General features: G+C 39.2%; 1 protein-coding gene across 17 annotated transcripts in view; it reads left to right on the top strand.

The window, feature by feature from the left end:
- The window catches only part of nfasca (neurofascin homolog (chicken) a), a 197,372-nt gene that overhangs the window by 72,801 nt on the left and 99,447 nt on the right, over positions 1 to 25,124 (top strand). For 16 of the 17 annotated variants that reach the window (XR_009811811.1, XR_009811809.1, XR_009811810.2 and 13 more), the window contains one exon: positions 16,923 to 16,971. The exons of the other annotated variant lie outside the window; for it this stretch is intronic. The gene's annotated coding sequence lies outside the window, so the exon portion shown is untranslated. The remainder of the gene's footprint in view (positions 1 to 16,922; positions 16,972 to 25,124) is intronic. 17 annotated transcript variants of the gene reach the window in all.

The following is a 25,124-nucleotide window of genomic DNA, read 5'->3' as shown; positions in this document are numbered from 1 at the left end:
GCCCACTTACAATGACTATAACATATTGTTTTTTATGAGCTGTGTACTAGTATATGTCTGGGTTGGGGTCCTGCTTTGGAAATAATGTGTACCCCTCTTAGATATCTCATTTAGTTCCCACTAAAACATTCACATGTTGCACAATGAGATGTAAATATGGGATTATGTGTACATTCTTGTTACTTTGTTTGTAAAATATATCTTTATTAGTATTTCTTTAATATAACATCATCATTTTATAATTACGGTTCGGGTTCGGTGAATGCGCGTATGAAACTGGTGGGGTCCGGTGCCTCCAACAAGGTTAAGAACCACTGACATAGGTAAATACATAGATATAGAACACATATTTCCCCCTCTTACTCACCATGTCTATGACATGATGTCCCTTCTGCTGAGAATGGTGGCCCCAGGAGACTTTCGGGAGAGGCACTGAAATTCGTGACTCTCCCGAAAAGGTTGGCAACCCGTAAACATAGTTTGAATGGAACAAAAATGTGATTTTACTCAACAGAACAGCAACAATTCAAAAATATCATCCATTAAAAAAAATAAAAAAATGTCAATGACTACATCTCCTTTGCCACGGGCACATGCACGTCTGTGCGAGTGTAAGAGAGGCAAGTCCACTTCAAGAATAGTGCTAGCGTTCTGGAGACTGCCCTTACTTTTAGCTCAGTAGTCAGCGCACTTGCCTTTCCCATTGGCGACCTGGGTTCGAGCCCTGCTTGGAGGCGTAGGAAGAAACAAAGCAGCGAATAGTACACAATCGCCACATGAAGCAGAGATGTCTGTGATTGGCAGCCATTAACACCATTCATTGCATTCCGCCGTCAAGTTGGGGACCCCTGATAGGGTGCATTAAGTGGGCCCTGCCTGATGGGGATATTATGTAACATCTTATAAGTAATAAATAAATGCCTGTAGTGGCTGTCATGACTGTCACAATTCGTGGAACATGTATTACAAATGAGTACAGCTGCGGCCCACATGGACCACAGCTGAGAAACAGATATTTTTTGTCAGCCCTTTAGGCGGCCCAACAATGGGCCCTGGCCCTATGGTTAAGAAACGCTGCTATATGGAAGAGAATATCTCTCGAGAAATGAATAACCCAATAATGATATAGAGCAATTTTTTCCTTAAAATTCTATATAAACACACATCCCAATTTCACTGATCTTTTTTCATTTTATTTATAAAACACATATTTTATATATAAAAAACTATGCCTGGTCCATCAGCAGGACAAGCTTAATTTGTGCTGACAAGTCTACCTGAAGTGCAGTCACTATTTGCTGAGACGCTCTCAGATCCACCAAGCATTGCTGTTATTTGAGCCTTTTCCTCTGTTTTTCCATATGGTCTCAGCTCTGGGTGCATTCTTGTCATCCTGCCATTCTACTGAGAGAACACTTTGTACAGTTCATTGGAGAACTTTTTGTTTATTCTCCTGACTTCTATTTCTTTTGACTACTTTTGGGTTGGCTGACAAGCCTCAGTTCCATAACGGCACCGGTGCCAAGGTAAGCAATAATAATAATGAAACGTAGCCATCAGTGCCTGGGTTTGCTCTTAAATGAATGCCGATTCAGCAAATTTTTACAAGTGCTTGACGGGAATATTATGTAACATCTTGTAACTAATAAATAAAGGCCTAAAATGGTGCTGTGCTTTGGCAGATCATTTTTGGCGACCCAACAATGGGCCCTGGCCCTATGGTTGAGAAACGCTGCTGCAGTATATGGACAAGAATATATATCCCGATACAGGCAATTTTAATAACGATATAGTACAGGGGTGTCAAACTCATTTTAGATCGGGGGCCACATGGAGAAAAATCTACACCCAAGTGGGCCGGACTGGTAAAATCAAGGCACGATAACTTAAAAGTAAAGACAACTTCAGACTGTTTTCTTTGTTTAAAAATAGAACAAGCACATTCTGAAATTGTATTAATCATAATGTTGTTTTTTTTAAACTTACATGTTGCGGTTAATAGTATTCTATCTTTAGTTGTCGTTATTTATACTTTCTGAATAAAATGTATGATAATATTCATCAGTCAACTCATTGGTGTTCATTTTCAATCTATCAAGATAAAATAATAATATCAAAATCAAATTACAGGATGTTATTTATGTAGTTTGTGTGACGATCTGTCACATCATTTCTGTTTGTTTCCGTGTTTTTGTATTTTCTTCCTGTCAGTGCTCTTATTTTGTTATATTTCCTGTTTGTTCCGCTGAGCACTGTTTTTTCCTCACCTGCCGTTGATTGGCAGCCGGTCCACACCTGCTGCCAATCAACATGTATCCTATTTATATTTCCTCTCGAGCACTCCTCAGAGCTCGATGAAAGACTCTTTATGTTGGAACGTTCATGCAAGACTGCTTTCATTTCTCTGTTTATGTTAATTAAAGTCATCTTACCTGCTCATTCTCCTCCTGGTTCTTGCATCTTGGGGTCACACAAATGGCAGCCATGCGAGTTCCTCACAGTTTGCTCATTTCCCTCGACTGGTGCACTAACATTATGTGGTTTATTATAGTGCTGGGCGATATATCGATATACGCGATATATCGCGGGGTTGTCTCTGTGCGATATAGAAAATGTCTATATCGTGATATCGAGTATACGTTCTCACGCAGTTGCTTTTAGCTGCTGGCATTACACGACAGACTCTTCTCACTCTTTCCTGTGTCTCCTTCTCACAGACTGCAAGCGCACCTTCTTACACTGGTCTAAAAGGGGGGTCTATTCAAATGAGTTTTAAGATGGGACTTAAATGCTTCTACTGAGGTAGCATCTCTAACTGTTACCGGGAGGGCATTCCAGAATAGAAAACACTCTATAGCCCGCAGACTTTTTTTTGGCTCTGGGAATCACTAATAAGCCAGAGTTCTTTGAACGCAGATTTCTTGCCGGGGCCTATGGTACAATACAATCAGCAAGATAGGATGGAGCTCGTCCATGTAGTATTTTATACGTAAGTAGTGAAACCTTAAAGTCACATCTTAAGTGCACAGTAGGCCAGTGCCGGTGAGCCAGTATAGGCGTAATATGAACAAACTTTCTTGTTCTTGTCAAAAGTCTAGCAGCCACATTTTGTACCAACTGTAATCTTTTAATGCTAGACATAGGGAGACCCGAAAATAATACGTTACAGTAATCGAGACGAGACGTAACGAATGCATGAATAATTATCTCAGCGTCGCTAGTGGACAAAATGGAACACATTTTAGCGATATTACAGAGATGAAAGAAGGCCGTTTTAGTAACACTCTGGATGTGTGACTCAAACGAGAGAGTTGGGTCGAAGATAATACCCAGATTCTTTACCAGGTCGCTTTGTGTAATTGTTTGGTTGTCAAATGTTAAGGTGGTATTAATAAATAGGTGTCGGTGTCTAGCAGGACCGATAATCAGCATTTCCGTTTTCTTAGCGTTGAGTTTCAAAATGTTAGCGGACATCCATTGTTTAATTTCATTTGTTTCATTGTTTGACTTTTTAAATCCAAACAAAGGAGTTCCTCTTTTCTGTTTCTGGCACCGAGACCTCTAAGGGACTCTGTTGATGCAACGATTAAAGATTTTGACTGTGAGACATAGGGATGTATATCGTTAGGATTTTATCAATACCGATACTAATATTGATATTCTTTATCAATACCGGTACTCTTATCGGTACTATATGTAATTTGTGTGACTAATGACGGTGTGGCTCGTTTGGTAGAGCGGCCATGCCAGCAACCTGAGGGTTCCAGGTTGGTTCCTCTGTTGGTTTAGCTTCTGTTGTGGTCTTCATCTGTGCAACGTTGACATCAATGGTCCTACCGTTAAGTGACATAAATATACTAGCAGAAAGTAGCATTTTAGCCGAAGTTAGATTAGTAAAAATAAGATACAAACAATAGAGAGTTGCATTGTACGACAGTAATTTTTGTGTCGTATCGCAAATATGTTAATGTCTCATTTATTTATGTTAGCCTTTAAACTAGCCACTTAGCTAGTGCTAACCGGTCTGTGTATTTATGCAATTATCAATCATGGTTTAATAATAATTTCAATTTGAAACGGTAATACTAACCGTTTTGGGAGTTTTACCGCAATTTATCATTGTACCGTTTTTATTTTCGCCCTTAGCAGTTAAAAAAACAAGATAGAAGAAAAACATCACATAAATTATGCAAGTTGAGCTACATCCATGCAGAACTCAGCTGTGGCTTGAAACAACATTCTGTTCAACATGGGAATGGAAACAGGAGTTAAGAATATTAAGAGCAAGATATACCATTTCATTTGAAATCATATTTAAACAACAATTCATGCATTAGTAGGTAGATATTAACAGATATTTAACTGACTTGAAATACGTACTTAAATACTAATATAATACTACAATCCGAACTTCATTGTGAGATTTGCACTGCACATTAGTATTTGTTTGTGTGTTTTCTCTAGTTGTGTGCACATGATGGTACTTATAGTGCAGCTTGTGTGTCTTATGTCAACAATTCAAAGTGTAGTCGACACTTCTACTTCTTTTAGCTCGGATAATCTTCATCTTCCTCCTGATCCTGACCAGACTACATGAATTGAGTTTTGCGAAACGTAATGATTATCTACTAATTACTTATGCAACTGACGCATGATTATTTTGTGACAAGAACATATGATTATTAATTTCTAAATTCTCACTCTTTTACTTCACGTTGTTTTTTTCTGCACTCCGCTTGTTGTCTCATAACATTCGATTGTTCTTTCTTTTTTGATTAAAAGTAGGTCAGTCAGCATCATTGAACCACAGCTCCTTCCAAGCATGACACACACACACATGCACACACACACGGTTACACATTGCCTGGCAACCTGCTCACTCAATCGGCAACCTTCCACCCTCATTCCTTGTGTCCTAATCGCACCTTCCCTAGAGGATGCCAGTTGTACACTTTGCTGGTTTTGCAATCTGACACCTTACCTTCTTCCCCTGACTTAAAGTACTAATTGAGGTAGACTTTGTCAACATGGACGATTGTAGAAAGACTAACTCCATGCCAAAACTCTATTTGATGTACATGTTCAGAAAGAAGGAAGATTATTGCATTTCCTACACAGTCCTATCAGTCAGTCCATAATGAGTATATAAAAGCATCTTTCTGAAGTGAAGCAGTTCTTTTTTGTATACATGACACACAGTCAAGTATACAAATAATCACATTTCAACTAGAAAAAGCAATTTTGGTAGAAATTGCGTGCGAATGCTGAAAAGCCGAAGCCAAACTGAAATGCTAGTAGCAAGCATCCAGACAGCGTCAACAGAATCTTCAACTCTTTAAGTGTATACTTACAATATAGTGTTGTCCCAATACTAATATTTTGGTACCGGAACCAAAATTATTTCGATACTTTTTCCGTACTTTTCTATACTTTTCTAAATAAAGGGGACCACAAAAATTGCATTATTGGCTTTATTTTGACAAAAATTCTTACGGTACATGAAACACATGTTTCTTATTGCAAGTTTGCCCTTAAATAAAATAGTGAACATACAAGACAACTTGTCTTTTAGTAGTAAGTAAACAAACAAAGCCTCATAATTAGTATGCTGACGTATGCAGTAACATATTGTGTCATTTATCATTCTATTATTTTGTCAAAATTATTAAGGACAAGTAGTAGACAATTAATTATTAATCTACTTGTTCATTTACTGTTAATATCTGCTTACTTTCTCTTTTAACATGTTCTATCTACACTTCTGTTAAAATGTAATAATCACCTATTCTTCTGTTGTTTGGATGATTAGTTTTGGATGATACCACAAATTTGGGTATCAATCCGATACCAAGTCGTTACAGGGTCATACATTGGTCATATTCAAAGTACTCATGTGTCCAGGGACATATTTCCTGAGTTTATAAACATAATATAAATTTAAAAAAAAAGAAAGATGTGATGCCAAAAAATATCGACGTAATCATAGTAGTATCGACTAGATACGCTCCTGTACTTGGTATCATTACAGTGGATGTCAGGTGTAGATCCACCAATGATGTTTGTTTACATTTTGACGCCGGTGAGCTACGGTGTGTAGTGAAGCATGTTTAGCTATTCCTCGTCCTGCAGGGATGATACTTGTAAGAAATAAATGATAAATGGGTTGTACTTGTATAGCGCTTTTCTACCTTCAAGGTACTCAAAGCGCTTTGACACTACTTCCACATTTACCCATTCACACACACATTCACACACTGATGGAGGGAGCTGCCATGCAAGGCGCTAACCAGCACCCATCAGGAGCAAGGGTGAAGTGTCTTGCTCAGGACACAACGGACATGACGAGGTTGGTACTAGGTGGGGATTGAACCAGGGACCCTCGGGTCGCGCACGGCCATTCTTTCACTGCGCCACGCCGTCCCGAAATGTACTTTATTTGTCGCCGTGGGGACCAAGATTAGTGATTTAGAAGTTGCCAAAACACTGCCGACTGGGGCTGGACTTTAGCCGCTAGCTAGTTAGCTATGTCTTGAAGCACCTCTTCCTGAGGGTGTTTCAGTGTTACGACTTTCTACTTTATCTTTAGTTTTTAAGCCAAAATGCGTCCGTTCTCCCTTTTCTGTCTACACTCTGTGTCTGCTGGTAAGTACTCCATGATGCTCGTCTGCTTGTAAACCAGGGGATGGTGGACCGGTACTTTTCAGAGGCGGTATAGTATCGAATATGATTCATTAGTATCTAGGGTGACCATTTCCATGACACCAAAAAGGAGGACATTATGCGGCATATCAATAAATTACTATGGTGTACATAGGACTCTGGTATACTCTTATTTATAGTACAATTTTGAGTGGTTTAAAGATGATGTTTGTGTGGCTGAATAGGAAAAAATATTAAAGTCAAGTGTTTGTTTACAGTATTTGTATTTATTCAATACATTGTGGTGTTCAAAAAGTGACCACTGAGATGAATCTTTTCAAGTGCAAAGTGCCACAAAGCATAACATGTGTGGACTTAAATGTAGTTAACATATATAATTAAAAAAAAATGCCACAAAAATGTTTCCACATCAACATCAAGGCTGCTTGCTGCATATCTGGTTGCGTTATGCAGAATATGGGCCAAACAGTTTGCAGGGAGCACATCTTTTTGGCTCAGTTTCAGCTTCTGATACACTGTTATGTTTGCCACAATTGACACTGGCATTGTCTGCTGCATATGCAGACATGTTTTTCACCTCTAAGCCAGACATCTCAAGTTTTGCCAGCAGCTGGTTTGTTATGGCTTCTGACGTTTCGTTGCTGTCACTATAAAAATCCAACAGGACATGTTGGATGCCTTCATCAAAGTGAAAATACCTTACCACAATGGGAAAACACTTGTTTGTTCCTTTATTTGAGGCGTCGGTTGCTACGGAAAAGGGTAGGTTGTTTTCTTTTATGTAGTCGGTATGTTCCTGTACCGAATAGTGAGCGATGACGTTCTCGCACAATGCCTTGGCTTTTGTTCGGCCACAGGCCATCCCTTTAGCTGTGGGATAGTCACTGAAAATCTCCCGGTCCACTTTCATGCCGCAGTCTAAACTTCTGTAGGACTGGTGATGCTTTACAGCAGTGGTTCTCAACCTTTTTTCAGTGATGTACCCCCTGTGAACATTTTTTTAATTCAAGTGCCCCCTAATCAGAGCAAAGCATTTTTGGTTGAAAAAAAGAGATAAAGAAGTAAAATACAGCACTATGTCATCAGTTTCTGATTTATTAAATTGTATAACAGTGCAAAATATTGCTCATTTGTAGTGGTCTTTCTTAAACTATTTGGAAAAAAATATGTAAAATAACTAAAAACTTGTTGAAAAATAAACAAGTGATTCAATTATAAATAAAGATTTCTACACATAGAAGTAATCATCAACTTAAAGTGCCCTCTTTGGGGATTGTAATAGAGATCCATCTGGATTCAGGAACTTAATTCTAAACATTTCTTCACAAAAAAAGAAATCTTTAACATCAATATTTATGGAACATGTCTACAAAAAATCTAGCTGTCAACACTGAATATTGCATTGTTGCATTTCTTTTCACAGTTCTTTTTGACAGACATTTTAGTGAGGGTCAAACCATCATGGCATGGGGGGAAACTCTGGGTTTATGGTAATGAATGGAATAGCCTACTTAATTTGATGTTCAGTTTATGAACTTACATTACATTACATACCCCCAGGGTACCATTTGAGAACCACTGCTTTACAGCATGGTACACCTTGCACAGCTCCGCAGCAGTTATCTTGTCATCCAGGGGCAACGAAACTTCATGAAAAAATGTCCTCATTGAAGAGGTACCTGCCGCATGTTTATTACTTTTATGTTTATCCGTAACCGCATGCCGTTCAATTGCAGCTTTCCCCTGACTACTTACGTCGACATCACATCGACAAAGTGTGCAGAAGCCATGGAATGAGTCTCGACTGCTTTTCGTTATAAATTTGTGCTCTTTTATCCATTCAGAATTAAACAAGGTCTTGCGTTTTGGCATGATGCTAACTTTCTGTCAATATTATGCCGCAGCATAATATTGTTTACATAATTGTTTACTTTTTTAACAAATGATAAGCAGATTTGTATCCGACACCGCTCTTAGCCAATCATTTGATACGTTACTGCGTTGGGGGCATTTTTTACGGTCTTTGATTGGCTATCGCGCTGCAGCCCAGCAAAGATGAAAAAACTCTGCTCTTCAAGCCTAGTGCCTCAAAAAGGAGGCCAAATACGTGTCCGGCTTGAAGCTGCGCCGGACGCCGGACAGGGCATTAAAAATCCGGACTGTCCGGCCTAAATCCGGACACCTGGTCACCCTATTAGTATCGCGGTACTATACTAATACCGGTATACCATACAACCCTAATACAATATGAGCAAAAAAGCTGCTAACAGTTAGCATGCGTAAAACAACAACATGTTTGACACATTTGCCAAAAAGCTTGCATGCTAACAGTTAGCGCGCATCATGTTACAAAACATTTGACTCTAAGTTGTATACCTGCAAAATGAGCTAAAAAAGGCTAACCTGATTACATAGCATACTAACATGTTAACAGCTGGCATGCATCAAGTAACATTTTTGACTGAGGAGTATACATGCAAAATTAGCCAAACAGCTAGCATACTAATATTAGCTTTTTGGCTGAAAAAAAACATTCACACACATGTTTCTTCCTATTTCACGGACTATACAAACATTTTTAAACTGTTCTAACAGTTCTTAATCAGGTGTGTACCTGCAATATGAGCAAAAAGAGCTAGCATGCATGAAATAACGAAATATTTGTCTCTGAGGTGTATGGTATTTTACCATGAATTGATTAACGTGGACCCCGACTTAAACAAGTTGAAAAACTTATTCCGGTGTTACCATTTAGTGGTCAATTGTACGGAATATGTACTGTACTGTGCAATCTACTAATAAAAGTTTCAATCAATCAATCAATACTGATAAAATTAGCCAAAAAGGCTAGCCTGCTAATCTTATCATATGCTAACAGTTAGCATGCATCAAGTAACAAAATATTTGTCTGATGTGTATACATGCAAATTTAGCCAAACTGCTAGCATGCTAATATTAGCTTTTTGGCTTAAAAAAGCACTTATACACATTTGATATACAAACATTTTAAAACTGTTTTAACAGTTCTTAATCAGGTGTGTACCTGCAATATGAGCAAAAAGAGTGTTTGAATGCGTGAAATAACAAAATGTTTGACTGAGGAGTCGACATGCAAAATTAGCCAAACAGCTAGCATGCTAATATTAGCTTTTTGGATGAAAAAAGCACTTACACACATTTTCCTCTTGTGTCATGAGCTATACAAACATTTTAAAACTGTTTTAACAGTTCTTAATCAGGTGTGTACCTGCAATATGAGCAAAAAGAGTGTTTGAATGCGTGAAATAACAAAATATTTGACTGAGGAGTCGACATGCAAAATTAGCCAAACAGCTAGCATGCTAATATTAGCTTTTTGGCTGAAAAAAGCATTCCCACACATTTTTCGTCCTATTTCACGTGCTATACAAACATTATAAACTGTTTTAACAGTTCTTAATCAGGTGTGTACCTGCAATATGAGCAAAAAAAGCTAGCATATGTGAAATAACAAAATATTTGACTCTGAGGTGTATACTGGCAAAATTAGCCAAAAAGGCTAGCCTGCTAATCTTATCATATGCTAACAGTGTCAAATAACAACATATTTGTCTGATGTGTATACATGCAAAGTTAGCCAAACCGCTAATTTGGCTGAAAAAGCATTTACACAATTATTTTACGTTCTATTTCAGTCGTTATACAATCATTTTTGGACTGTTTTTTTTAATTTTTTTTACTAGTTCTTAAGCCAAAAAAAACCCAGATGCAAACCTGCTATTTGGTTAATTTCATCCAAACACAAAGCCTCCCCCGGATTTGTAGAGATAATCTCATCCACGTTCAAGAGCGGTTGTCATGGTTACACCTTTAAAGACATCTGCACCGTGAAAATGATGTCACTGACACGGTCACGTCCCCCGTATCCACTTTAGCAGGTAACCTCTGACCTTTTTGTGTGTGAGTACTATTTGTTTCTCTGTGAATGTGTGGGTGTGTGTGTGTGTGTTAAAAGCCCACAGTGGTGGCCTTTGGGACGTTCATTAGGACTCCCTGTCCTTCAGGTCAGCAGGGACAAGCAGGTGATGGACTAGTCACTAGACGGTCCACACCCACACACATAATCACATTGAACGTCCCAGGGGTGGAAAAGTGTGTGTTTAATGGAGACTCACTCTTTGTTCTCATGTTTTCATGTTGCATTGAAGCTCAAATGTTGAGCTCCACAAACATGAGTGTGATGGTTTCTATGATATTGTTTTATTTTCTGCTGTGTCAGATTCCAAACCTTGTAGCAGTTTAATATCATGGGACATAGAAGTCCCCTTTGACAACCATTACAACTAAAATGTTTCATTACACAATCATGTTAGGGTTTCATTTTGGAGATAAATAGTAAATGTTTTCATATTCATTGTTCGGAATTAGATGGAACAATTTTGGTTGAGTGTTTCTCACTGGACTTTGAAGCTGCGGTAGGGCGTACGTAATAATGTGATGGCGCAACATTCTATGTTCGCCATGACAACTTGCAAAAGCAATGAAAAGTGAAACAAATGATAAGGACCAAGAGCAAAGTTTCTTTCGTCATGTTTTTTTTTTTTGGAGTGAACGAGTTTACAATGTCTGTTGCAGGTTGTTTTCTTTGTAGGTGAAAACACTCAAAAGACACCTGCTTTGATAATTATGAAATAGATGTTTTCTCTTCTTTCAGACTTAAAAAAAAAAAAAGAAGCCCAAAATCAATAAAAGTACACAGGACTGTATCCAATATGTACTTTTGTTGTGCAGATCAGGCATAATTTGTATTCTCGTTCCCAAGATACTGTAATAGTAAAATGCTGCCAAAAAGAGTTTATTGGTGTGTGTTGGCACTGTTACTCACATTAACACACTCACTCCTCAAGTGCTGCAAATAAACTCCTGTGTGCCCTTTGGCAATGCACTTGACCCACTTCAACATGCAGATGTGCAGTAAGTGACATACTGTAGTTCTAATGCATAGGTGCCAAACTCAAGGCCCGGGGGGGCCACCATCTGCGGCCCGCAAAGACCTGGAAATATGTGTTGATAAGGCATTTTGGCATTGATGCTATAAATGTGTTTAAATTTTGACGGACAAAAATTGTACGGCATGCAACTGCCCTTCTTCCTAACCCATTTTTATTTGATGCAAAAAGCTGTTTCAAACATTTTTTTGTCATTGAAACCCTTTTTGTAATTAATTCTACAATAGCTGAACTTTAATATCTGCTAGTCACCTAGGGACGGCGTGGCGCAGTGGGAGAGTGGCCGTGCGCGACCCGAGGGTCCCTGGTTCAATCCCCACCTAGTACCAACCTCGTCATGTCCGTTGTGTCTTGAGCAAGACACTTCACCCTTGCTCCTGATGGGTGCTGGTTAGCGCCTTGCATGGCAGCTCCCTCCATCAGTGTGTGAATGTGTAAATGTGGAAGTAGTGTCAAAGCGCTTTGAGTACCTTGAAGGTAGAAAAGCGCTATACAAGTACAACCCATTTATCATTTATATGTAGGAATCTGGCCAGAAATGGTACTGCAATCACTGCAAGTCCTCTCCCTGACTGAGTTTGCCAGATACGCAGCCGAATCCGGCTCGATCGACTGGGCTACTCCAAGGAACTTCAAACTTCCACTGCCTCTTACTCGGGATTGATGTGATGGGACCATAATAGCTGAATAGACAAGCGTTTTGTCAATAACAAATCTCTAACCAACACATTTTACACAGAAATTAGGCTATTTTCAGGAAGATGTACGTCATGCCTGCGTACAATATCACAACAAATGGCAATCATATGGTTATTGTCAGTACTATTAGAAAACAAAGACTAAAACGAACTACAACCAATGCTAGTAATGGTTATACTGGTGAAAATAAGTAGAGCATGTTTAGCAGCCTAATGTACACCCAAAACTAAAGAGGAGACATTTTACCAAGGTATGCCTATAGGCTACTGTTTCAAATGTTTCAGATTGCCATATAACTTGGTACATGTAGTCCACAATATGCAAACACAAATGAGGAATTATTTTATCATGTGATTTGGCTGTCTCCATATGTTTCACATTGCCATGACAGCCGTGCTAAAGTTGGAACCAATTTCCTCAGCGTATCAGCATATTGAGAACGAAATAGGCACTGACACTACCCATATCCACATTTATTTGTCGAAAATATATTTTGCTCTGTCAGTTCGATTACCCATCCACATACAGACTAACGGGCATACAGTATATTTCCCCCGTTAGCCTGTATGTCGATGTGTATGCTCCAATTGACCGGGCGAGCATGCTAAGCATTCGTTGCACGAACATACTAGCTTTGTTTGACAAGATCATAGACTGTATTGGACAATATATGTAGTTTACATATGAAATGACCATTTCCATTTATTACAAGTAATAAGAAAACGTAAATGCCTTACTTACCTATCGTCAGATGAGAAAATATTTCCCGCCTTCAATCGTCTCCCATCTTTCAAAGGTACCCCCGATACATCGCTATATTAGTCTATTTATACCTGCATTGTCCTTTCCATCCTTACACTTTCCATCATTGTAACTGAGCTACTGTGTTGAACAATTTCCCTTGTGGATCATTAAAGTTTGTCTAAGTCTAAGTCTAAATCCTTTGCGCACAATTTTGCCCGTTCAACAGACGCAGTGCTCGGCATATGAGTTTAGTAGATTAGCTTTGCCTGTTTGCACGTGTTTTAGTACACACTAACCTTTAGTAGATCAGTCTTGTCATGTCTATGTTACTTGTCTTTGAACATTGTCATTCATCCAGGTCATATTATCTCAGGGCATTCAATCGATCACAACTGGACTGCTTGGTTTGTCTTGGAAGACGTTTCGCCTCTCATCCGAGTAGACTTCATCAGTTCGTGCTCATAGACTTAGATTGGCCAGATCTAGTCTGACCAAGCAGTCCAGTTGCGATCGATTGAACGCCCTGAGATGTCTGTGTTACTTGCATGTGCTGATCAGCAGAGTTGTAGAATAATTCTCTATCTTAAATTGAGTTTTATTACCCTAATGAGGTACATCACTTGCATATTGGTGTATTCCTGCATAATTAGCGTCGCTAATCCTACACTGTGATTTAATTGTTTTGTCCATAATTCATCCATTCTACAATGCTCAGGGACAGTTTCTCTGTGGCTGGCACATAGTTTTTATCTGGTTTCTTTTCTTCCAGATTTGACATAATTTTGAAATAATATTGGCATTGTTTTTTGTTTTTTTTAAATCTGAGCTATTAAATATAATAAATGTTTTAGGTTGCTTGTGGAACTGTGTTTAAGTCAAAATAAGATGGAACGATAAAGGATCTCTATGTGTGATTTGTATTCGGAAGTACATTCTATTCAAATTCCGCTGTGTGTGTGCGCGCGTGTGTGTGTGTAGTGTCGGTATACAATTATTTTTAGAGTCTCTTAAAGGTGTCCTGCAGTCATGTGTGCTCTTGTGTCTCCACAAGTGTTAACATACACAAGAAGAAAGCGCGGAGGAGCATGTTGAGATGCTAAGGGCAGCGTTTGGCGTACAGACGAGTGTATGAAAGCACAGAGTCTAAAAAAACAACAACAACTCAGTAACAGACAGACCTGAGGCGTTTGCGTTGCTCATGTCTCCTCCAGCTTATGTCTCTCTGTGTTTGTGCCAGCAGAGAATAACGAGAAAGACATCCCTCCCACACACATACAGTAAATGATTGCGTATCGAATAGATGTATATTTTCATTATATTTTCAATACCTGATAGCTTCAAACTGGATTGTTTTGAACATGGAACACATGCAATCTGGTGAGTGGTTGACTGGTCTGACTTGAGTTGCACTTAGCCTGAGCTCAATTCCACTCAGTGTGAATAAATACTGTATGTGTTCTGTTCATATACTGTACACCTATTCATATTTACTGTATATGTCCTGTTCATATACTGTACACCTATTCATATTCACTGTATGTGTCCTGTTCATATACTGTACACCTAATCATATTTACTGTATACATTCTGGCCTTGTGGTTAGAGTGTCCGCCCTGAGATCGGTAGGTCGTGAGTTCAAACCCCGGCCGAGTCATACCAAAGACTATGAAAATGGGACCCATTCCCTCCCTGCTTGGCACTCAGCATCAAGGGTTGGAATTGGGGGTTACATCACCAAAAATGATTGCCGTGGCCGCTGCTGCTCACTGCTCCCCTCACCTCCGAGGGGGGTGATCAAGGGTGATGGGTCAAATGCAGAGAAAAATGTATCCACGCCTAGTGTGTGTGTGACAATCATTGGTACTTTAACTTAACTTTAATCATATACTGTATACCTATTCATATTGACTGTATATGTCCTGTTCATATACTGTATAATAGTGAGAGGACTGGGATGTTCAACTCTTTTTTTTAATCAAAATCTAATCTTTAGGCTTTCAAACGGCGCTTCAGTTTTTGTTGTTGTTGTTTAAATTTATGTAATCAGCAACAATGTGAAATTATGAACTAAATGAATTACTAATGTAAATAACAAACTCATTTTTTTTGTATTGAATTGTGCCAATTCACGGCAATTAAATAAATCCCTGCAAATTGCGCGCGGCCTCGCCACTTTGTCCAGTGTACGCACGTTCACTGCACATTTTGGCCATTCGGCGTCATTTTCGCCAATGGAATTTGTCTCTGAGCACGCATCAACTGCCTAATCAAAACTTATGTTTGTTTCTTCTGTTGACGAAGCAGGAACAACAATGTGTAAGAACATATCAACTATTTATTGCTGAAATGGCGCAATTGTCCTCTCGCACAGCTCAGATCTACGTATTGTTCCTATCTACAGTGCTAAGTCTTCTGGGTAATGTAGTATACGAGCATTTACTTCTTAGTTTACATGTATTTCTATATCTAACATTTATTTATCCAGGGTAAGACAATTAGGAACATATTTTCATTTGCAATGCTGACCTTGCAAAGATGCAGCATTTACATGTTAGAGAAGTTGAAGTGTGATAATAATCTCCCATCGTCTCTCATTTACCAACAAAAATGCGCGCTATCGATCGCTCTCAACAGTTCAAATGCTCGTAACGTGTGAGGTTAAATGTGTTCAAGATGGACAAACACTATTAAAGTGTAAAACAAACATGGAGAATGTCTGCAATTTGTGGACGACTAAGCAGACAGCGGACAATAAGGAAGCCTTTGGTGGTGTTTCTCTCTGTACTCATAATTATTTATTACTATTATGAGTTATAATTATTCAAAACTGTACAATAAATTGACAATGAGCTCTGATTATGTGCTTTTAATGCCATCTAGTGTCTACTTTTAAGTTTGTGTGGTATAAAACGAGTTAAAAATCAATACAATATTTGCTTTACAAGTCTTGTTTAAAAATCCTGTGCATTTGGAGGTTAAGGCTACAAGGAACACTTAAAACATTGATTACAAAGTAATACATGTTTTTTCCCATTTGTGTGTCCACTGAGTACTGGCTCCCACACCTGTCATTTATTGGCAACCAGGACACACCTGTACCCGGTTACCAGTCAGTCTCCCATTTCAGTCCTCATTTCCCTGCCAACACCTATGGCTCTGCTATGCTTGTTGCTTTGCTTCCTGCACAAAATAAGTCCCGTGACTTGTACAGTTAAGTTTGCACTCACCTTCTTTTGTTTCTGTCCACCCTTAGTTGGGTTCTCCCACTCCCTCGTGAGTGCATTTTCTTTTGTCTATATTAAAAAATGTATTATTTTTACTCACCATCTGCCTCCCGCCAGCTGCATACACAAAAAACATTGCAACTTTTGCTGCAACTTTCCAATAAAGCCAAAAAAGCCAGTGAAATCCTGGAGGGTCTGTTATTGTACAGTATGTTTATTATCAAAAAGTGCCTTTATTTTTTGACCCTGCATTGTGCTAAAAAAAATGAATTATAATGTACAAAAACAAACAACTATTTGTCATGGAACTTTTCACAATTTTAAACTTTGTGCTTTCTTCTGCTTTTAAACTTTTAACGAGAAACAACACAGAATCACTGCAAAACACACAAAGCAACAAAATATAAATGAAAAATAGGTCAAACAAAATTGAAAAAGCATCTGTAGATATATTTTCCCGATCCCAATCAGGAGCCGGCCCCCGTCTTTTGCTTCAAAGAGCCATTTCTCATCATTACTGCTTTCCTGTTTATATATACAGTATGTGTTCTGTTCATATTATAATCACATAACATGTTTTTACCATGGTTTTATTCTGTGTCATCAGGTCCAAAAATTGGATGCAGACAAAATATTTGTGACCACATCAGCATTCGGTAAGTCTTTGAACTGCATGTGAATAAAAAGTTTATTAAAGTTATTAAGTTTTTCTAAGTCTAATTACTGTGGCCTAATTCATCCTGGGCTGTCCACAAAAACATTAATTTAAATTTACTGTATATGTACAGTATAATCCCAAAAGTTAAATTGTCTGATTGATGTTAGCTATAATCGTCATGTTTTGGTGTTGGCATTGTGGGTCTGGACCCCGGGATGCAGAGACAGCAGGCAAAATGCAACTAAAAACCTTTCTATTAGGGAAAACAAAAATACTGTAAATAGTGCAGCAGGCAAGTGCACAAAAAGCTTCATTTTAAGCCAGTTTGAAATAAATGGCATTTAGCAAAAATATGTAAACATCCATCCATTTTCTACCGCTTGTCCCTTTTGGGCTCGCGGGGGGTGCTGGAGCCTATCTCAGCTACAATCGGGCGGAAGGCAGGCATGCTTGTCTTATTTCTTTGATTGAAAGATGATCATACTAACATTGTTTAGCTGATAGTAACTCAATTAAAAGGTTCATATTATTATCATTTTTTCAAAATTTTACATGTAATGGTGGTTCTTTGGTCAAAATGATTAACGGATTATGTTTTACAGACCGTTTTCCAGCCGCCTCCTCAATATGCGTTATTTTGTGAGCCGTCTTGTTGTAGTTTTTAGCGCCTCTCTTAGTGAGTCTACTAACAGATTAGGTTGGAACTTTATGCTACTTTGTATTAGAAATGGCAACATCAGAGGATACATGTGCATTTACAAGCCAGTCTGCCCAAGAACAAGAGGATATCAAAAAATATGGAGCTTATTGACTGCAGCGTGGACTACAATGGTGTTCTCGCGCAAAGCCTTTTGGGTAAATTTATACCATGTATGGATAATCCGCTGACGTCACAAATTCCCGGAAGTAAGAAGGAAAGCAAGATTGTTCTATATAAATATCTCCGCAATGCCTCCATGATTTGATTTCCAATTTTCGGGACTTATGCAGATCCCAAATACACAACAGCAGGTACCAATAGGTAAGAAAAGTTGGTTTTACATAACAGGGCCCTTTTGCGAATTAATCAGCTAGACCAGGGGTGTCAAACTCATTTTATATCGGGGGCCACATGGAGAAAAATCCACTTCCTAGGGGGCTTGACTGGTAAAATTACGGCACGATAACTTAAAAATAAAGACAACTTCAGATTGTTTTCTTTGTTTAAAAATAGAACAAGCACATTCTGAAAATGTACAAATCACAATGTTGTTTTTACACTTAAATGTTGCGGTCGTATTCTACCTTTATTTATCGTTATTTATACTTTCTGAATAAATTATGTGATAATGTTCATCAGTCAACTCATTGGTGTTAATTTTCAATCAATCAAGATAAAAAAAATAATATCAAAATCAAATTACAGGATGTTATTTATGTAGTTTGCTCATTTTCCTCGACTGATGTACTAACATCATGTGGTTTATTTTATACAAAGAATTGATATTGCAACATCTAGTGGACACATTTAGAACAGCAGTTTGTTTCATTCAAAAATTTCGGCTCATTTTTATACTTAGCAAACTCATCCCGCGGGCCGGATAAAACCTGTTCTGGCCCGCGGGCTGTACGTTTGACACCCCTGAGCTAGACACACAAATTGTGTGTGAAAAAAAACTAAACATAAATATGGATGTCTGTATTTTTAATGTCCATGTGGTGGATAAAGAATATGTGATGATAGTGCATTTGAAATAATGATGAATACATACTGTAACTTCAAGGTGAATGATGTCAGATACCTTGCCAGCCAATAAATACAAGTACTGTAAATAAATGAATTCAAGGTTAATGTAGAAAAAAAAAAGACCTACACCTCCGAATAATAAAAAAAAGTCCTGAATTCAAATCTGAATCAGCCCCAAAATATAATCACTTGTTCCTTATCCCGTTTCAAATATTTCCGGAAAGTTTATTCAAAATGTGCCCATAATGTTTTGAGTTATCTATAATGAAAGTGAACTCTTGTCAGTCATCTATAGTCTTTGTCTCTGTGGGTGTAGATTGGGTTGCCAGCTTAGACACACAGCAGTTAAAGCTTGTGATTTAAGGTAATGTCGGAGACATGATCCATACTAGAAATTGAATCAATTGTTCCTTATCCCATTTCGGACATTTCCTGAAAGTTTAATGAAAATCTGCCTATGGGTTCTTGAGTTATTTTGCAAACTAACTAACAAACAAACTAATTAACTTGGTGTACCAGCCATGGCAGCGATCTTGTGCCATGGTCTTTGGGCTGCTTGAGAGGCTCCTGTCTTGTGCCTGCGAGACATCTTTTTTTTAAAAGGTAAAACATCGTCACGTTCATGAGATCTGGTCACACTGTTTCTCACAGAAAGTCAGTCTTCAGCTTTGCACAATGATCTTCTTTGTCAGTGTGTAAGGAATTAAACATTATCTCCATGTCAATGAATACAAAGAAGATCTTCTTTGTGGATTAATAACTCAAATGTAATTTTGCCCACAGCAATAAATCGCATGGTTGTGTTTGATGACAAGATAACCGGCTTAGCATGATATTGTGGACTGTAAATATGCTTTTGTTATCATGACTTCACTATCTGATAGGTCTGTGAATGTTTTTATTAATCAGGTTGTTGTACTCTCAGGCATTGAATCGATCGTAATTGTTCAGTCCAGATTGTCTAACGCAGCTGCTCTGCTTCTCTTCCATAAATACAAACATGCCTTCATGATAAGTCAAAGTACAATTGAACAGTTGGTATATATGGGACTCAAGTAAGATCAAATAAATCCCCAAGAACATCTGGGATATCCAGTGGTGAGAGATAAATGCTAACACAGGATGTGTCATTCAGTCTGTAAGGACTTGTGCTTCGGAACCAAACGGAGTCTATTGCATCTAGTTGTTCGGGACATGCTTGTCTTCTTGTGTCTGTCACTGGCTCCAGACTCACCACTACAAGGGATGTAGCCTTTTCAGGGGCTGCTCATAAACTATGAAACAGCCTTCCTTTGCGTATCAGAGCTGCGCATACACTCAAGCACTTTAAAACTTAGCTGAAAACCTAAACTATTTTTAAACTGGCTTTGATCTTTGATCTTGTATGTGACACTTTAATAGTTTTAGCTAAAAGTTGCTTTTTATTTGTTGCTATAGAGTATGGATCAGTGACGTGCGGTGAGGTTCATGACTGGTGAGGCACTGACTTCATCACAGTCAGATTTACAAACATATGAACCCTAAAGAGTATCTTATTCACCATTTGATTGGCCGCAGTTAACGGGTTATGTTTAAAAGCTCATACCAGCATTCTTCCCTGCTTGGCACTCAGCATCAAGGGTTGGAATTGGGGGTTAAATCACCAACAATTATTCCCGGGCGCGGCGCCGCTGCTGCCCACTGCTCCCCTCACATCCCAGGGGGTGATCAAGGGGATGGGTCAAATGCAGAGGACATATTTCACCACACCTAGTGTGTGTGACAATCATTGGTACTTTAACTCATTGGCGTTGTTAGGCCTATTTTAGGGGGGCTCAAGCCCCCCTGAAATATTCTTAAGCCCCCCTAAATAATTTGTTTTTTGTTTTTTTTTACAAATAAATGCCGACATATTCATTATAAAGTGGCCCAAATATGAGTTTAAATAAATAATCATATAACCTGTTATTATTCACTCAGTTTCCCCCCACTTCGTAGCGTAAGGTAGAGAGCCCCTTTCGTGCATCGGTATCCAATCCATTCCACTTGTTCATATAGAAAATGCCCACATCACTCAAATTCCAGCCCGCATTTTCTCTGCGACCTTGCTTGCGGTCCTGCAGGTGTACGAAGCACATTATCTTCCTTTACAATGAGTGAAGCTGCACAAAACCTTGTGTGTGCAATTGTAAATCATTTATTTTTTAAGTTTTGTGTTTCTTGTAGAATCTATATAAAGTAATATACATAAGCTTATTGTTAAAATAATGAAAAAAACATCATTAAATATATTTGTTTTATTGTATTGTTACATTAATAGCTGTTTTATTATTATAGGATGGCTTGTTAAACATTTAACAGGATTTTCAGAGGGAGGAAAAACCAAGACATTTAATATAAAATGTAAAATGAATAAATACATTAAAAAAAAATATATATATATATATGGTTAAAAGCCATCGTCCCGGGGAGCATTTCATTTCGTCCTGTGCATTTTTTTTAAATAATAATAATAACAATGAATAATTTCTAAGTCTTTGTTAGCCGTTTGTGAAGTTTTGTGCTCGTGCGTAACATTCGCTCGCATCCTGTGCATCTCCTGGGGGCAAAGCCCCCCCTGTCCTTAAAAGCTAGTGACGCCCCTGCTTTAACTTAACTTTAACTTTACACATACAAACTGTAGCACACAAAAAAGCACATTTAATAAAAAAAACGTTATTATGGTCTTACCTTTACTTATAAGTGCGGGTACAGTGGTGTTCGGTGTGGAGGAGTTGTGAATGAATGAAATATGAAATCCGTGCTGCAGTCTGCAAGTGTACCTAATGTAGTGTCCTTGCAGTCGTTCACGGCTCCTCCGGCGCGAGCAATGTTGTTTTTGCACTTTTTGGCTTCTTGTTAAGTGACTTTTTTTGGGTGGATTCGGTCTTGCACGTTGAGGGTTTGGGTGTGGGCTTTGGTTGGTGTGGCGTTCCCGTCGGTGGGTGCAGTCTGCGGCGAACGTGTCTTAAGCACCAGGAGGCGTGGTTACGCGTGCCTCAGCCAGTGCGTCTTCGCAGCAGTTTTATGATCGCTCAGCACAAGAAATACTTTACACACATACAGTTGTTGACAAAATACACTGTACATTATATACCTCAGCTAACTAAACTATGGAAATGTATAATATAGTTCATATAGCAATACAGTCTCACTGCACAGCAGACCAGCAGTTAGCCGAGTCCGTCCATGTTGAGGCACTGAGTGACGCGCCTCGACTGGCTGCTGTTCACCGCACCGTCTCTTCTCAGTATTTGAACGGCAAATGTGAAAATTCAGCGATTTTAAATAAAAATAATCTAAAACTGGTGACGTTAAATGGAAAATAACTTTATAGTATAATCACTGGATACATATAACAATTTAATAATTTTTTTTTCTTTTTACATTTTTTTCTTTCCATGATGGCAGGTGAGGCCCTGCCTCACCTGCCTCTAGTGACCGCACGTCACTGGTATGGATTGATTAAAAGTTGCAGCAAAAGTTGCAATATTTTAAGGCTTATTTTTTAAAAGCAAAAAATCAACTTGTGATTTTATAAATTTGTTATCTATGTTGAAAGTGTTTATTGTACCTGGTACCTCAAAAAGCACAGGAATTTTAGCAAAGATCGGAAAATAAAATACTGAATTGAAGATTTACTCCTTTTATATATTTTAAGAAGGCATCATCAAATTACTGTTTTCATTTATTATAACTAATAATAGTGATAATTAATTAGAATTTCAGAAAGAAACACCACTAAAGGCATCCTTTGTGTCCGCTGTCTGCTCTGTTGTCCACAAGTTGCAGCCATTCCCCGTGTATGTTTTACAGTTGAAAAGTATTTTAGTATTTAAACATTCATTTATGTCACGATCTGCCTTAGCCGGAGTATTAGGACCCCAACAGAAATCGCACACAAACGGTATGGAGAGAGACAAGTAAACACTACATGGCAGAGACACAGTAACAAGGAGTGTGATTGAAGCCAGAGCAGAGGAGATGAACACGACTGGAAGGGTGAAGCATCAGGAATCAACTGGCACCGAGTGAATTGCCTGAAGAGTTTTTAGTCGTCAGGAGGAAATGAGTATCAGGTGTGCGCGAAGGTGGCTGCACCCCACAGCCCGAAAATCAAGCACTGCAACAAAAGCAGACAGGTGACAGCAGAGCTGCCAGGACATGACAATTTATGTTCCAACGCATTTGCCCACGCACGTTAAAAGCATATATGAACAGTTTTGTTTGTAAATGAGAGACGATGATGGATTATCATCACACTTCAACATCTCTAAAATGTAAACGCTGCCTCTTTGCGAGGTCAGCATTGCAAATGAGAATATGTTCATAATTGTCGTACGCTAGATAATGAAATGTTAGATATATAATTACATGTATACTAGGAACTAAATGTTTATTTATTAGGGGTGTGCATCTCTATCTTAAATGGCGATCCGATATGAATCTCGATACATGGGTTACGATATGATTCATGAACAATACTGGTGATATTCACAAATAAACCAAATCTATTGACTGGCTCATTAAAATTAACGATAGGTTTGTTTTTATTTGAAGCGTGACAGTGATGAAACATTTAAGTCAACAACTGGAATTCTTCGCGATCACGGAATCATGGCAAATCCCCGGGGATTATTCTTTTCTCAATGAACTGTGCCCACCTGGCTGGAGTTACCTCGGCAACCCGAGACACGGAAAGACTGGAGGGGGCGTGGCCTTCATGTACAAGGACAACTACAGCTGCTCTGTGTTAAACTGCCTCACACACTCCAGTTTTAAAGCTCTACTGGTGAAAGTGGGCTTGTCTCACACCCTCCTGGTTCTGACCATCTACCGCCCAACGGACAGCAAGTTTTTCAAGGAGAGCAAGAATTTTACAACTCAATTCTCAGACCTCCTCAGTAAAATCATACCCAGCCATGATAGAGTGCTGATCTTGGGAGATTTCAACATCCACGTTGATAATCCCACAAGGGGCTTTGAATGTGAATTTATGGACCTTATAGACTCTTTGGTCTCACCCAACACGTTTCCATCCCAACCCATAAAAAAGGTCACACCCTAGATCTTGTCCTCTCTGTCAATCTCCCTGTCAGCAATATGGAAACAATGCCAGCCCACACTGACTGTGACCATTATGCTGTGGTGTTTCAAACCTCCCTGTCTCCTCCATCCACTAACACCCAATGTCCTGCACGCCTCTCACGGTTTATCAACGCCCAGACACCTGCTAAGTTTTACTCTGCTTTTGCTGCCGCCCAAAACACCAGGGCAGGTGAGATGCTGTCATCAGACCCAGAGGAGCTTATGTCCGTGTTCAACTCCACCTGCCTTTCTGTTCTGGACTCTATTGCCCCTCTCAAGCTGAAAAAGCCCAAACCCAAGACCACGGCTTGGCTCAACGAGACCACTAGAGCAGAGAGGAGAGCATGGAGACAGGCGGAGTGGAGGTGGAAGAAAGATGGTCTGCAGGTCTCTCTTGAGATACTGAGGGACAGACAGAAGAGCTACCACAAGGTGGCTAAAGCTGAGAGAGACACGTCTCATTGCCAATGCTCCAAACTCCAGAATTCTATTCAGAACCATCAATTCTGTTGTCCCCCCCCCCTTCCACCCACCACTGTTATCCAGGATGCATCCCTTACAAAGTGTGATGAGTTTCTGTTGTTTTTCTCAGATAAAGTAAACACCATCAGAAGTAACATCCCACCTCCCACTTGGGACTTAGCTGTTACTCTGAGTTGCTCATCCACTTTCTCCATGTTCAGCTCCATCTCCCTTTCATCCCTCTCTAAGATGGCCGCCGCCTTGAGACCAGCCACATCCCCTCAGGACCCTGTCCCTGCCTGCTCTTTAAGGAGGTTTTTGATGCAGTAGGTCCCCACATCCTGTCCATCATCAACTGCTCCCTGGCCACAGGTATAGTCCCATTATGCCTAAAAGAAGCAGTGGTCCAACCCCTTCTTAAGAAAGCCAACCTAGATCCCACTCACCCTAGCAACTACAGACCCATCTCAAAATTACCATTTCTGTCTAAACTGTTAGAAAAGGCCGTCCTCAGCCAGCTGCAGCCCTATCTCCAACACAACAACATACTGGAGAAATTTCAGTCTGGATTTAGGGCCGGCCACAGCACTGAGTCCGCCCTCTTGAAGGTGTTAAACGACCTTCTCCTCATCACTGACTCTGGGAAATGTGCTGCACTGGTTCTCCTGGACCTCAGTGCAGCATTCGATACTATAGACCATACTGATCTCCTGGACCGCCTCCAACATGGGGTCGGCATCACTAACACAGCCCTGTCCTGGTTTACGTCCTACCTCAACAAAAGAACCTTCTCTGTGAACATAGCCAACCATTCTTCCCGCTGTGCCAACCTCACCTGTGGGGTCCCTCAGGGCTCA

The sequence above is a fragment of the Nerophis lumbriciformis genome, linkage group LG38 (assembly GCF_033978685.3).
Source record: "Nerophis lumbriciformis linkage group LG38, RoL_Nlum_v2.1, whole genome shotgun sequence".
Taxonomy (NCBI): Eukaryota; Metazoa; Chordata; class Actinopteri; order Syngnathiformes; family Syngnathidae; genus Nerophis; species Nerophis lumbriciformis.
The sequence above is the reverse complement of the archived record's forward strand: the minus strand, read 5'-3'. Positions and strand labels throughout refer to the sequence as shown.